This window comes from Amphiura filiformis, chromosome 10 (genome assembly GCF_039555335.1).
Source record: "Amphiura filiformis chromosome 10, Afil_fr2py, whole genome shotgun sequence".
NCBI lineage: Eukaryota > Metazoa > Echinodermata > Ophiuroidea > Amphilepidida > Amphiuridae > Amphiura > Amphiura filiformis.
Window position 1 is genome coordinate 60,753,923 of NC_092637.1, and position 13,374 is coordinate 60,767,296.

Here is a 13,374-nt window from a genome sequence, read left to right on the forward strand (position 1 = left end):
TATTACCAATTCATACAGCTTAATTTCCAAATACATATGAAGACCTGAGCGCAAGAAGACCGTAAGTCCACTTGGACCCTCAACATGTATACACTAAAGTTACGTATAGTTTCTTAGGGTTTTATAATGTTTAATACATGTTCCAGAGTGAAAACATCATGAAAGGTTGTGAAAGATTTGTTTTGGCCCCTGAACATGTATAAAACATTACCAAACTATACGAAAGTATACGCAACTTTAGTGTATACACGTTCAGAGGCCAAGTGGACTTACGGTCTTCTTGTGCTCAGGTCTTCATGTACCGATGTTCAAGATGCAAAGAGACCTGTACCTCTTATGTCAATACGGTATTTAAAATGATTTGTACAGGCAAATCAACTCATAAGTTTTCTGAGGGCCAGTTGTTCTTAAACAAGAACAATTATATTAGAACCCTTTTTCGTAAGGGTGTTCCTTGTACCAAAAGGTTATACGTTGCACTTATTTTTCTTATAGTGTAGCCTACGTTTTTAGTGTATTCCACTCCTCTCTCTTCTCCCCCGGGCTCTTCTCTCAATCTCTCTTCTTCTCTCTTTTGTTGTTCCTTCTTTCCCTTTATCCCGGGATCCCTGCAATTTTTCCAAGCTGTGTCTATGGTATTTTACGTCCCTAAAATAGATCCTCCCATGTTTATGCCGCACACCGACATCGCCTGGCTAATAATTACTTGGTACAGCAGAGATACTAAAATAAATACCCGGGATCGATACACGTGAATGTGCTATGCACGATTTGATATTACACGATAAATCTTTGGATACGGGTAGAAAATGATGAATATCTCCCGTATTTTTTTTGTTCTAAAGAAGCCATATTTAGATCCTTGCACTTGAACATGTGTGTTGAAAGGATATGATAGTCATTAGCTTGTGTATTGAGAAAGAAGCGTGCGTTTTGAACTCAAAAACTGGCCAAAATTCTGATTTTATATTGCGTTGGTCCTGTATGGACTACAGCGTAGCTGCACTCACTCCCGTGGAGGCAGTATACAAGTCGATGACCATTGACCTCAATGGCGTATACAAGCTTACTCACACACAAAGAAATCAATTACCGGGCTATTGTCAGTAGCCTTAGTCATGTCCCTCCGGCTCATTATGCGTCTCAAAGGTCGGAACAAAATGGCCATGCATGGCTGTGGATTCAACCTACCATGGCGATTTCTGCCATGAAGATATCGGGGCGATGACACTGTGTGCCGCCTAGTGGGCGGTGCAACATAATTAAATGACGCCATCTTGTCAATCAAGCCGTATAAACAGCTGGCAAAAATAATTTAATAATATTCATATCTTTATGTTTCATTCCGCTTGGTATTGTTGCTTCGTACGGACCGAGTTCAGCTGATATATTGGGCAGGTGCAGGAACCAAAACGAAGGAAGATCACTGAAGATAAATAGGTAAGATCACTCTCAGTGACGTAGCCAATGTTTTAATTAGACTTGCCAACCAGGATCGGAGAATGAAATGAGTAAAATGATCAAAGGAAGAAACACGGAAGGAGAAATAAAGGAGTAGGAAAAGGAAGTAAAATAAGTAAGAAGAGATAATAGGCAAAAAGAAGTGGACGAGTCTACTCTGAGGACTCTTGTCCACACGGAGCATTGAGTAACAGCTGTTGAGGGATCATGCCACCAAAAGTTCCTATTCTTGTATTTGTTAAAAAGTATAGAAGAATTAGCCTTTTTTTGCATGGTAAAATATCATATCGTACATTCAATTTTGTTGGTAGTTGAGCGGCTCGATTATCAGCAGTGGTGCTTCGAATAGGTTGTAAACCATACCAATTTCTACATCACAGCGCCTCTATGTGGTAAACGTCATTTGGTGAATTAAACCCTAAAACGTTCCTAAGATTTCTAGTTGCTTATCCACCCAAAAGCAAAAGTCTCAAACGGAAAGAAAGCAGGAAGTTTTGAAAAGCACCCATCCCAGCTCTGCTCACCTTAGACGAAATAAACGAATTAAGAGTTATTGGCAAAAAGTATTTTTCAAAAGTTGAACTGTTATAAATGTTGATATATGTGCTCCTGTAACCAGTTGAGACTCTTCGAAAATATCTGAGAGGCAACTCTAAAGCTGAATTTATACTCGATCGCCGAGCGATTGCGATGAAACACTTTGGGCGATGGGCAATCACAGAATTTTGCGCTGCATCACTCGTCGCTTTTGCATTTATACTTATCACGGCGATAGCGATTGCAGACGACAATTAATATATTCGAAATGCCACAAAATACATTTTAAAAACATCAGTTGCTGTCAAAAATTATTACTTTGTATTAATTCATCACCAAAAGTTAATAATCGAGAAAAGGTAAATTAATTAGCAAAATAATAGATCCAAGTGGTTGTATATGATTGCTGGACGCATTCACGTGTCAAGCGATATCGCTGGGAAGTTAGAAGATAGGCTCAACGCTCTGGAAATGTAAGTAAACACTGAGCATGCGTGAGAATCGCTTTTCTGCAAAAGCGATCGAGTATAAATTAAGCTTAAAATGTTTTGGTTTGAGACACCATGGAATGCATATCTGTGCAATCCATCGGGTTGGAATCGCAGCCAAAATATACCATCGTATGTCTGACGAAGCATGAAACTTAAGAGTAATGGAAGGTCTTTGAAATTTATATATTAAAACGTAGGTTTCGGACGTACGTTGATCTATTCAAAACCACTCTCCTGTTTCGAAGCGAGGTCACGTATTTAGCCAGTTTTGAAGAATGTCCAAGTGCGAAATAAACATAGATACATCGTTGAAAATGCACAAAATTACAATTATGTTAAAGACAGTGAATGATAATGAACATACGAAGGAAAGAAGCTCTAATTACTATAATGATACTTTTTGTTTGTAACAAATCATTATAATAAATTAATAAATTAATTCTATACTCAGTTTAATAGCCTTTTTATTTATATTTCCTGATCTTATTTTAGATTTTTTACATTTCCTGATTAGTTTCCTTCTTTCCTTCTTTAGCCTATTTTATTCCCGTTTTCATATTCTCACTGTGACTAATTATAACCCACATACCGGTACCTTTTTGTTGTTTGTACTTTTTAACAAACACACATCCTTTTCCCGTAGGCCTATTTATCACGTCCTCCTCTCATAGCTTGTCTATGGTCGTTCACCCGTAATATCATTACGTGGCTGTGCGTCGTTTACGCGAGCGATGGCGTAATGCTGGGTTACCCGCGCGGTATCACTGCGCTACGCGAGCGGCTCGACGTTAGATACGTCCTTGCGACGCGCGTGGCTAGGTTAGCAACTGACTACTTTTCTTTGTTTACCTAGGATAGAACCCGACCACATTTTCACTGATTTTGAAGCCGATTCTTGACCGTTTTCAACCACATTTTTGCATTACCGTCTCGGTATATTCCTTGATCTCCCGTATGAATTTTGCGACATTTGGATTGAAACTGATTCCTTTGATTAACTCACACAGATAGATACAACAAGTTTTTTGAGAAAATCTCAAAATCCGATTTTACTTAACTGACTCGAGGAAGGTATACGGACTATAGTACTTCTTTCCCACCAACTGCTAACAAATATGTGAATGTGAAAACATTAATGTAAATTGTTTTTTAAAAGTCAGTATAATAGTAGGTCTTATACTAAAAAATTATTACGGCTATACAATTTTATTTTTGCCATCACTGAAAGCCAAACTGGAGTCAGGGTGACTCTAAAAGCAGAGTCCAGCCGCTCTGCGACTCTATGTCTAAAATGACTCCATATTGGGAGTCATCTGACTCCCTTGAAGAGTCATATATTCTTGACTCCGCGGAAGAGTCACCGTAGATGACTCTATAGAGGAGTCATTTGACTCCCAATTTGGAGTCATTTTAGACATAGAGTCGCGGAGTGGCTGGACTCTGCTTCTAGAGTAACTCAGACTCCATTTATAGAGTTACCCTGATTCCATAACAGGGTCACTCCGACAGTTCGGAAATAGCACAAAATAATGATACACATAGATATACATCAAGATAAAAATTCCATTACTCGTTGACTGCCGATAAAACGCCCAATAAAGACTTAGTCACCGGACCGCGCCGGCCAGTTAAAGTACATGCCCTATCACACCACTCCACACCATACATAAATTCTCCCAGTCACATTTCCCAAATATGAAATTAAAAAAAGTCAAATTTTAATTTACTTCTTTTAAAGTTTGGCAGAGGCGGGGTTCGAACTCACGGCGCAACGCTTAGTACTCTATGAGCCTAGCGCCTTAGACCACTAGGCCACTTGTCTTCTTGTTATTCAGCTGAAACTTATTTAAAAATATAATCGCAACTTCAACATAGGCCTACCACGTGACAAGCAAAGGCAGAAAACGTATTATATTTTGGAATTTTATCTGCTTAAAACATTAATGTGTATTATAATAGAGCTACCATTATTTATATTGTTGAATTCTCAAGCGCATAGAGACAATTAATACGAGCGTCCTATGATACATACACAATACATAAAATCGATTTTGATCTTCGGCATTACTCGGTGACCTCCGATAAAACGCCCAATAACGCCGGTCAGTTAAAAAAATGCTTAAGTACATGCCCTATTGAGATAAGCAATCCTTTTGTGATATGTCCATTCATCCATATAATAATAGCAATCAGATTTTTGGATGGATGTTTTACACAGTGATTGGAGAAGAAGCTATGTAAATAATCAAAAGTACATGTCTACAAATTGACAAGGACAACTCCTTTTGTCAAAATTGTTTTCACCTATTGCTCAGTATGTTAATTAATCCGATTAATTACGTAATTTCGCCAGCGTATGATATATCAGTACTAATATGTAGGCCCAAGGAGGTTAGATATAGAAAGAAGAGGAAATAGATTACGTATCGCATATTGGTCCTTTGTGCCTATTAGAGTTTCCGCCAAGGGAGGAAGAAAAAAAGGAAGGAGGGGGGAAGGAGAGATAGGGAGAGGGAGACCGATGGAGTCACTGGGCTCTAAATTACATAGGCGTAGATCGGGGGGGGATAAATGCCACAATATTTTGCCAGGGGGATGGTCAATATAATCATCCCCCAATATTGACGCCTGTGTATTGGTTTGTGTCGAAATTAACCTCATATTTGGCCATTTTATAGCCACAGAATGCCATTTTTAGCGCTTTGCGCGAATTTATTCCACTTTTGTCCCATATTTCACCAGTTTAGTTTCAATAGGCCTATGCTAAAATTTTCGCGCGCATTTGTACCATAAGGTTCACTGTACTGGGTACTTTTAAAAAATCCTAACCTAACCTAAAACATAATTTAACCCTTAGATTGGAGCTCTACTAGAAGTAAAAATATAGATAGTGAACGAATTTAATATTTCTATATCTATGTGAGAATGATACAATAGAGGCCCTGCATGAAATTATTGATTGGCTCCAAACAAAGGTTTTCAACCGGTGTCCTTCACCGTAGTTATGGCGGAGTGCAGTCCATTCAATCAAATGTTGTCATCAACCTATTTGATCGTAGTGCAGGATTATGTGTGTGAGACGAACTGTCACGGTAGATTGCAATCATGCTTTTGTTGAATGCATTTGAGTAGTCCGCCATATTTACGGGATGATACGTCGCATGCAAGGCCTCTATATGACATGATGAACATAGTCATTGATGCATCAGTTTTAAAATAGACTAGGCGGTTACCCATATTTGGCGGTTCTCGGCTGGGCGCGATTACCAGGCTGATGGTGACATGCCCATATGACAATTTTTACTAATTTGACCTCAGATGACCCCAGGGTGACATTGGATGACCCCAAAATGACCTAAACTTATAACTCTAAATGTTGACTGTACCTACCAAGTTTCATGCCCATATATGAGCTTTTACTAATTTGACCTCAGATGACCCGTGGTGACCTTGGATGACCCCAAAATGACCTTCAAAAATGCTGCTTTAAATGTTGACTGTACCTACCAAGTTTCATGCCCATACGACACTTTTTAGTAATTTGACCTTAGATGACCCCTGGGAGGGGACCCCGTGGTCGGATGACTTAACGAACATAAACATCTTCTTGCCAGGACAGAACTACACCCACCCACCGAGTTTGAGTCCCGTACGACCTAGTTTCATGCCCATATGACAGTTTGTAGTCATTTGACCTCAAATGACCCCTGGGAGGGGCCCCGGGGTCGGATGACTTAACGAACATAAACATCTTCTTGCCAGGACAGAACGTCACCCACCCACCGAGTTTGAGTCCCGTACGACCTAGTTTCATGCCCATATGACAGTTTTTAGTCATTTGACCTCAAATGACCCCTGGGAGGGGGCCCCGGGGTCGGATGACTTAACGAACATAAACTTCTTCTTGCCAGGACAGAGCTACACCCACCCACCGAGCTTGAGCCCCGTACAACCTACGACGGCCTTACATTAGCAGTCACAGACAAAACCTAAATCTACAGAATATATCCATTACTCGTCGATACTCGAAAGAGCTCAAAATAAATAACTTAGAAAATTTTCTTGATGTCCTTTAACATGTTTTCATAGTTAACCATCGTTAGCCATGGATATCTATCATGAGAACTGACCGGTGACTAAGTCCGATTTATTGGGACGTTTATCGGCAGTCAACGAGTAATGCAAAGTATATACCTACCAGAATAGGAGACTTTTACTTTGAGTTTTCACGCCATATAGGCGATCGTCAGACGACAGGATGAAAACACTAGGCTGAACCACCATCCCTTAGGAATGGGAGAATATATATTCCATGGTGTCAACAGCCAAACTATTAAAGAGTCTGACTCCCTTGAAGAGTCATAAATTTCTTGACTCCATCGACGACTCTGAATGTAGAGTCAATTGACTCCACGGGTAGAGTCAACTGACTCTCTTGTGACAGTCAAGTGACTCCTTTTAAGAGTCAGTGCTAGTTTACTCCACTGTGAGAGTCACTTGACTCCATTCTGGCTATCAGTGTGAACAGCACGCCATTTTCCATTTTTCATGCAAGGTCAGATTCGATGAGACTTGCTTCTCTATTGGTCAATTTGGTTAATTGAACAAATATTTCACCAATCATATTTCTTCTTCTATCTTCTTCTATATCGATATACCGCCCCCAATTTGGTTATAAAAATTAGTCTCGTGTACGCTAGTTTATAGCCGTCTTGTGATTGACGATCTGATCTGTAGCTTACGTCCATACGAGTGGACCTGTAAAATTGAAATACTGGAATGAGGTGGGCGGAGCTGACTAATTTATGAATTTTATGCTGATTGACCTGGAAGTGGGAAACAGCTGTTGGAGTTTACAAAATTCATGATAAATGTGCCGATCAGATGGTAAGATGTCACACGCTTCTACGTTGTACATTGGAAAACCGTCCATATTATGAAGAAAGCTTTAAAAGCAGCCGGGAAAAGCAGTAAAGTCATGTGCGCAAAGTCTTTTAAATTAGACTTTACTGTTAATGAAGCTAAATATTTAAATATTATGCTGTCAATCAAAAATTCACAAACTTTCAAGTATGGCAAGCCATTCGATTCAAAAAGCGTTTGTACAATTGAAAGAGATGAAATTAGCATTTTGGGGAGGAAATTTCCAATGTTACTTGGTTGACCCGATAGCGTACAATTTCTTTCATCAATATATGACCAAAAACTTTTTTTGGAGAAAATTATTGGGGTCTTGGAGTCTGCCCATTCCCCCTCCCTTAAACTAGACGAACAAATTTTTCGCCCTATACGATCCTATTGGGGGTCTTTATGAGGGCCACGGTCTTAAAATACTGCTCGGCAGACAACAGGTTCGAGTTCAGCGTAGCGTACCCAGTTTAACATAACAGTTTAAATAAGCCGGGTGCCAACTTTTACGCAATCCTTTTCCGGTTGGAACGCAAATTTTCTGAAATAGAACCAACCCATTATAGAAATTAGATGTTTCTAAATAATATCCCAGCAAACACAAAACGTGTTACAAAAAAACAAAGCATTCTAAACAGAATGTTATTGAAGTGTTGACAGGATATTTTGCAAAGATGTTTGACCAAAATATTTTATAATAACGTTTTAAAAATGGTTTCATGACCTTTATATAACCCGACATTTAAATGTTTTTAAAACATTTTGAATAAAGGTTTTAAGAACATTTTAGTGTTTGCTGGGATAGTTACTTGAATTTCTTTGAACTGTGATATCAAAGAAACTTTCATTTAAGTTACCTGAAAAATAATACTTGTTATATTACACCCCCACTATTTATTAGTGGTTGAGCACTTTCGACTACTTTTGGAGTAGAGACTGTGCTGGAATGGCTAGGTTTGTCATGATTTTGACACCACAGAATGTATATACCTGTATATGCATTTGTGTTAACTTGAAACCATGACAAATTATCCGTCTGATGATCGGTATACCCAATGATCGTAAGTGAGGGTATGCTGTGAAACTAGTAGTAACGGTTGCCTTTTCCAGAGGTCTATACTTTGAATTTGTTTCTACGCTCACCTGTAATGGGTTTGAGCGCTTTTAATTCCAAAGTTAGTCACCTGAAAAATAATACTTGTTATATATATATATATATATAAATTATCAAGTAAATTAAAATTTATAATGAATAATGAATAGTACAATGGCAATGCATATTTTGAAACGGTATTTGAAAGTGCGACGATAATATTCAAATGTTCCGCGAAATTCTTTCATTCTTTACCCACTCGGCTACAGAAAGTTATGTGGTGCTCCAGGTTATTAAATGATATGCGAGTAATGTATTTTGTTCCTCGAGTAGACAAGGTTCTAATCCAGGAAAGTGTTTCTTTTCTTCAAATATTTTAAGTCGGCATGCATTTTCATGTTTTCAAAAAGAAAGAAAATCTACAAAAAAAAGTTGCGAAACATAAAGGAAATCCCAAAGTTGAAACATATTCTTTTCCTTTTTACAAAAAAAATATGAAATTTGAATCTTTTCACGTAATAGCTAGTGAAGGGGCAATCCAAATCAAGAACCAAATCGTGATCAATGACTATAATTTCCGTCCTTATACAACGCCCTCATTTGACCAAAAAGTCACAAATGGTTAACTAAAGGACAAGTCCAACATCAGAGGGCTTCTTCTGATGAAGGTGTGTGTCACACATCGAAAATTCCAGGTTAGTTGAATTCAAGTTCTTTCATAGAATTATGACCCAAATAGTTGACAACGTCTGGTGTCCGCAGATAAAGAAGTCACTACTACCTGACCACTACGCTGACCACTACGGCCTCACATCATTCCATAAACCATTTAACAACAACTCAGGGACTTTCCAGCCTCAAGAGCGCACACCCTAGACAATCCACAAATAACCTTCGCAACCAGGATCTGCTCCCTGAGTTTCTTATGGGTTACAGCGAGACAATTAGCAGTAAGTTCCTTGTCCAGGGGAATTTCAAGCTAACTCAATTTTTCCACGAGAGCGAACTAGGCACCGTCAGGGTTCGAAGTCGAACCCGCAACCTCTCGCACCATAGTCGAACGCCTTATCGATTGAGCTAACTTGACTGCTGAGCTAACCTGACTGCTGAGCTAACTTGACTACATCAAATGAGTTTAATTATTATGCATAATGGAGTAATTTTGTTAATAACATGTTTCATTCCCAATATTAAATAAGAATTAAGAAGCTGAATACTTTCAAAAATAAAAAAATATCAAAACAAAAGAATTGATTATAATTCAAAAATATAGCTTTCCATAAATAGGACCAAGTTTGAAAAAGGATAAAGACACAAAGAATTCTTGCAATGTTTTTTGGTAGATAGTATTCTCCGATGGCTTGTTAATTCATGCGCGTATTTTGGGCGGGGGGGGCTTTGGGGCCCCATCCCCGGGGTCAAAGTAGGGGCGGCCAAAACGAAGGGGCGACGGAAGAAGAAGGGGCGGCAAAGGGAGGGCGGCAAACAGAAAAAGGGTGTCAAAAAGAATTAGTTAAGAAAAAGGGCGGACAATTTTGAAAAAGTAAAAAAAATGGTACTATACATTGGTTTTAGGGCGCCTAAAATCCTTTTTTTTTTTTTTTTGCTTTTCACTTTTTCAAACCACCGAAAAAATATTTGGGTCAAGCTTTTCGAGCTGTTGAGAAAAGGGCGCCAAAATGTAATTTTCTTCAGCCCCCGGGTTGGAGCGGCCACGGTACGCCACTGAAATATGTTTCTTTTCTTTTACATTTAGAGACACGGTTTGAACTGACTTGGCGGAATCAGAAAGGCAATTCGAAGATGTACAACGCGGGAGTTTTAGTCTTGTTACTACTTTTAGCAGCTGTTACTTGTGTTATGGCTGAAGAAAATGATTGCGATCCTAACCCATGTGAAAATGGAGGTTCCTGTACATGTGAAGCTGGCTACACTGGAGTCAACTGTGAAACAGGTAAGTTCAATATTAATCTTATGAGAACTACCAGCCTATTAGTCAAAAAAGAAGTTTTCATTATCAATTGGAATTAGTTTATTGTCCCAGGTAAGCACAACCCATACCTCTTACCTAGGCTCCCCTCTCCCCCACCTGTATAACCTCCTCTTCCCTAAGTGTCTCCTTCTCCCCCCTCCTCGCCTCCCCCTACATTCTCAGGCTCTCCTCCCTTTCCCTTTCTATTTCCAATGCTCCCTCCCCTCTGTTTCCTATTTCTCCCTCCCCTTACCTCCTCTCCACACCCCACACACCCCTTCCCCCTCTCTCTTCTCATTTTTTCCAGTTAAAAATACTTCAATAAAAGTCACTAGCTTATATTGGAAGTCATACAAATGCGATAAGGACATGAATCGATTTTGTTTATATCACTATCACTATGTTTTTTCACAGCTAAAATAGCCATTGCTTATTAGATTTTCTAAACCACGTTTATCAGGGTAGATTGACATGCTCGATTTCTCTGCTCGTGAATATTGCACTGCGAAATTCAAACATTTATTTTGTATATTTAGATCGGGTAACTTCAAACCAAGTGATTATCTTCTTCACACCATTATATATAAGAAACTGAAATGAAAACCGAATCTTTTTGCTACAAATTTTAAATTTCTATTGCGATGATTTGTCTATCTCAGCAATAATTAACGAATGTTTTCATACATTTTCTCTTTCTTTTACAGCTGTTTCTCTTTCTTATACAGCTGAGAGAGACAACAGATGTAACGTTTATGAAACCAATTTGAACAGTGATAAAATATTAACTGAAATTAATCAGTTTGTATAAATAATTTGCTTATATCTGGATACATTTCAGGCGTAAATGGTGGCATTTACCACACTTAAAGATGTCAAAGCATTATATTTTCAATGATATTTAAACTATACAGTGCAAATGGAAGCCATTTTGAATAGTGATGAGACATTGATGAGACATTGAAAGTTAATCTGTTTGTATATTTTGCTTATACATTTTAGGCGAAAATGGTGGCATTTACTTAACATAAAGATGTCATAGCACTATATTTTCAATGATTTTAACCTTTACAGTGCAAATGGCAGCCATTTTGAATATTTCAAGGTCAAGTAATGAGACATTGACTGAAGTTAATATGTTTGTATATTTTTACGCAAAATGGGGGCATTTACTTCACATAAAGATGTCAAAACATTGTTTTTTCAATGATTTTCAACCTTTACAGTGCAAATGGCAGCCATTTTTAATATTTCAAGGTCAAGTGATGAGATATTGACTGAAGTTAATCTGTATATTTTGCTTAAACACTTTAGGCGAAAATGGTGGCGTTTACTTCACATAAAGATGTCAAAGCACTATATTTTCAATGTCAAGTAATGAGACATTACTGAAGTTAATATGTTTGTATATTTTAGGCAAAAATGGTGGCATTTACTTCACATAAAGATGTCAAAACATTGTTTTTTCAATAATTTTTAACCAAAACAGTGCAAATGGCAGCCATTTTGAATATTTCAGTATCAAGTTTTGAGACATTGACTGAAGTTAATCTGTTTGCTTATTTTGCTTATACATTTTAGATGAAAATTTTGGCATTTACTTCACATAAAGATGTAAAAATATTATTTTTTCAATGATTGTTAACCGGTACAGTGCAAATGACACCCATTTTTAATATTTCAAGGTCAAGTGAATCAGTTCGTATGTTTTACTTATATCTGATTTCGTGATTTTCGGCGCCATCTTAGATTTAGGGGGAGAATTCGAGGTGGCCCGTGGGCTTTTTTTTTTTATCCTATTAACCCAAGCAACATATGTGCCAAGTGTGGTTCTGGTAAGAAAAAAATGTTAGTTTTTTCCTGGGATGGACCTGCCTAAAGATAAGCAATATGAATATGGATTCAGAGGGCCTTCGGATGTTAATAATATTTTTTTCATATGGTAGGCTATACCCAGCAAACACAAAAACGTTTTGAATAAGTTATATTTTGGCTTTTGGTTTAGGTAAAAACGTTTTAATAACAAAATGTCGGGTTATATAAAGGTCATGATAACGTTTTAAAACGTTTTGTATGAAAACACACTACAACAATATTTTTAAATGTTTTCAAAAAATGCTATTGTAAAGTATTTTTGCAAACATTTTTGCCAAATATTGTGTCAATACTTAAATAACATTATGTTAAAATATTTGAACCTAGCAAACACAGAAATGTTCTTAAAATGTTTTTTTCAAAACCTTTTAATAACATTTAAATGTCGGGTTATATAAAGGTCATGAAAACGTTTTTAAAACGTTATTGAAAATATTTTTTTGCAAACATTTTTCGCAAAATATTTTTCAACCCCAAAATAACATTCTGTTTAAAATGTTTTGTATCAAGTTTTCAAGAATGTTTTTGGAATGTTATTAAAACGTTTTTATACCCTTTATATAACCCAAAATTTAAACGTTTTCTGTAAAACATTTTTGTTTGCTGAGCAGTAGATTCAGGTTATGAAAACGTTTTATACTCTTAATATACCCTTTATATAACCCGACATTTAAACGTTTTCAGACAACCTTTTATAACTTTTTGCGAATGATGTCGAAAACATTTTGTGTTTGCTGGGTAATTATGTAGAAAATGTTTGAAGGCTTGTCAGCTTGCCACTACATAAATAGAGCAAAGGATTAGAACCAATAAATTTCAATTTGTACCAAAATGTCCAAATTGTGCGTTTTAGAGAAGGATGTAACAATCACTTTCGAATGGTTTTTGTTGCCTAGTTTCTGTTAAGTGTCTTCCATTGATTCCAAAAATTCAAACAAACTATGTCCTAAGCACACTACAATGGTTGATTTGTAAAAATATTACCAATTCATACAGCTTAATTTCCAAATACATATGAAGACCTGAGCGCAAGAAGACCG

General features: G+C 37.4%; 1 long non-coding RNA gene across 1 annotated transcript; it reads left to right on the plus strand.

The window, feature by feature from the left end:
• The first annotated feature begins 1,351 nt into the window (after positions 1–1,351).
• LOC140162337 (uncharacterized) lies at positions 1,352–11,254 on the plus strand. Its single transcript, XR_011860241.1, has 3 exons — positions 1,352–1,440; positions 10,247–10,444; positions 11,167–11,254. It is a non-coding gene; the product is annotated as an uncharacterized lncRNA (long non-coding RNA).
• The last annotated feature ends 2,120 nt before the right edge of the window (positions 11,255–13,374 follow it).